We start from the raw sequence: 2,939 nt of genomic DNA, 5'->3' as shown, positions 1-2,939 counted from the left end.
AGTGTAGTACGTAGTTTTTTTCCTCTTGTCCAGACGAACATTTCGATACCAAGAACACCCACTTACGCCCAAGAGTACGAAAGATACAATCAAAATGGCAATGAGGTCGGAAAGTTCCAAGTCAGTGACAATGTAGATTTTTTTCATACCTCCCGAACCCGACCCCCCGGGGCACCAATTTTTCAGGGATTGTAGACCAGACCCCAGAAAAACTTTCCTGAAGGTTTGGTCTCTTAACTCTTATAATTATGAAAGATATGGTCCGAATGCGGGGAAAAGCGACTTTTGTAATTGACCGAAATTCCAACTCAGATGGTGGGGTAGTTGGGGTATACACTTTACAGGACCTTGAGTCTGGGGTCGAAATCGGAGGAATGGAGGACCGCACTGACTGTCTGCCGAGCGGGTCGAGGCAGTCTGCCGGCTGGGATCCTCGGAAAGCTTAAGTGACAATTCCATTATTTCTTTTGTTTTTTTTTCGTGCAACTTGGTCGAGGGGGACGGACGGTCGGCCTGCGCTCTCTGCCCCTCGACCGGCCTGCACCGACCGTGTGCCGAGCTGGTCGAGGGAGACGGCCGGCTGCCTCGACGGTCTGCACCGACCGTCTGCCGAGCTGGTCGAGGGAGACGGCCGGCCGGCCTGAGCGCTCTGTCCCTCGACCTGCCTGCACCGACCGTGTGTAGAGCTGGTCGAGGGAGACGGCCGGCCGGCCTGCGCGCTCTGCCCCTCGACCTGCCTGCACCGACCGTGTGCCGAGCTGGTCGAGGGCGACGGCCGGCCGGCCTGCGCTCTCGGGCCCTCGACCTGGCTGCACCGACCGTGAGCCGAGCTGGTCGAGGGAGACGGCCGGCCGGCCTGCGCTCTCTGCCCCTCGACCTGGCTGCACCGACCGTGCGCCGAGCTGGTCGGGGGAGACGGCCGGCTGGCTCGACGTTCTGCAGCGACCGTGTGCCCAGCTGGTCGAGGGGGACGGACGGCCGGCCTGCGCTCTCGGCCCCTCGACCTGGCCGCACCGACCGTGCGCCGAGCTGGTCGAGGGAGACGGCCGGCTGCCTCGACGGTCTGCACCGACCGTGTGCCGAGCTGGTCGAGGTGGACGGCCGGCCGGCCTGCGCTCTCGGGCCCCTCGACCTGGCTGCACCGACCGTGTGTAGAGCTGGTCGAGGGAGACGGCCGGCTGCCTCGACGGTCTGCACCGACCGTGTGCCGAGCTGGTCGAGGTGGACGGCCGGCCGGCCTGCGCTCTCGGGCCCTCGACCTGGCTGCACCGACCGTGTGCCGAGCTGGTCGAGGGAGACGGCCGGCCGGCCTGCGCGCTCTGCCCCTCGACCTGGCTGCACCGACCGTGCGCCGAGCTGGTCGAGGGGAGACGGCCGGCTGGCTCGACGGCCTGCACCGACCGTGTGCCGAGCTGGTCGAGGGGGACGGCCGGCTGGCTCGACGTTCTACAGCGACCGTGTGCCCAGCTGGTCGAGGGAGACGGCCGGCCGGCCTGCGCGCTCTGCCCCTCGACCTGCCTGCACCGACCGTGTGTAGAGCTGGTCGAAGGAGACGGCCGGCTGCCTCGACGGCCTGCACCGACCTTCTGCCGAACTGGTCGAGGGAGACGGCCGGCCGGCCTGCGCTCTCTGCCCGTCGACCTGGCCGCACCGACCGTGTGCCGAGCTGGTCGAGGGGGACGGCCGGCTGGCTCGACGTTCTGCAGCGACCGTGTGCCCAGCTGGTCGAGGGAGACGGCCGGCCGGCCTGCGCGCTCTGCCCCTCGACCTGCCTGCACCGACCGTGTGTAGAGCTGGTCGAGGGAGACGGCCGGCTGCCTCGACGGCCTGCACCGACCGTCTGCCGAACTGGTCGAGGGAGACGGCCGGCCGGCCTGCGCTCTCTGCCCCTCGACCTGGCTGCACCGACCGTGCGCCGAGCTGGTCGAGGGAGACGGCCGGCTGGCTTGCGCGCTCTGCCCCTCGACCTGGCTGCACCGACCGTGCGCCGAGCTGGTCGAGGGAGACGGCCGGCTGCCTCGACCTGCCTGCACCGACCGTGTGCCGAGCTGGTCGAGGGCCGGCCGGCCTGCGCTCTCGGGCCCTCGACCTGGCTGCACCGACCGTGCGCCGAGCTGGTCGAGGGAGACGGCCGGCTGGCCTGCGCGCTCTGCCCCTCGACCTGGCTGCACCGACCGTGCGCCGAGCTGGTCGAGGGAGACGGCCGGCTGCCTCGACCTGCCTGCACCGACCGTGTTTAGAGCTGGTCGAGGGGGACCGCCGGCCGGCCTGCGCTCTCGGGCCCTCGACCTGGCTGCACCGACCGTGCGCCGAGCTGGTCGGGGGAGACGGCCGGCTGGCTCGACGTTCTGCAGCGACCGTGTGCCCAGCTGGTCGAGGGGGACGGACGGCCGGCCTGCGCTCTCGGGCCCTCGACCTGGCTGCACCGACCGTGTGCCGAGCTGGTCGAGGAGACGGACGGCTGGCTCGACCTGCCTGCACCGGACCGTGTTTAGAGCTGGTCGAGGGGGACCGCCGGCCGGCCTGCGCTCTCGGCCCCTCGACCTGGCTGCACCGACCGTGCGCCGAGCTGGTCGAGGGGGACGGCCGGCTTGCTCGACGGCCTGCACCGACCGTGCGCCCAGCTGGTCGAGGGAGGCGGACGGTCGGCCTGCGCTCTCGGCCCCTCGACCTGGCCGCACCGACCGTGCGCCGAGCTGGTCGAGGGAGACGGCCGGCCTGCGCGCTCTGCCCCTCGACCTGCCTGCACCGACCGTGTGCCCAGCTGGTCGAGAGAGACGGCCGGCCGGCCGGCCTGCGCGCTCTGCCCCTCGACCTGCCTGCACCGACCGTGCGCCGAGCTGGTCGAGGGAGACGGCCGGCTGCCTCGACGGCCTGCACCGACCGTCTGCCGAACTGGTCGAGGGAGACGGCCGGCTGCCTCGACCGCCTGCACCGAC

Source organism: Saccostrea echinata, unplaced genomic scaffold (genome assembly GCF_033153115.1).
Source record: "Saccostrea echinata isolate AGI-Se365-2 ecotype Australia unplaced genomic scaffold, CSIRO_AGI_Sech_v1 ptg000208l, whole genome shotgun sequence".
NCBI lineage: Eukaryota > Metazoa > Mollusca > Bivalvia > Ostreida > Ostreidae > Saccostrea > Saccostrea echinata.
The sequence above is the reverse complement of the archived record's forward strand: the minus strand, read 5'-3'. Positions refer to the sequence as shown.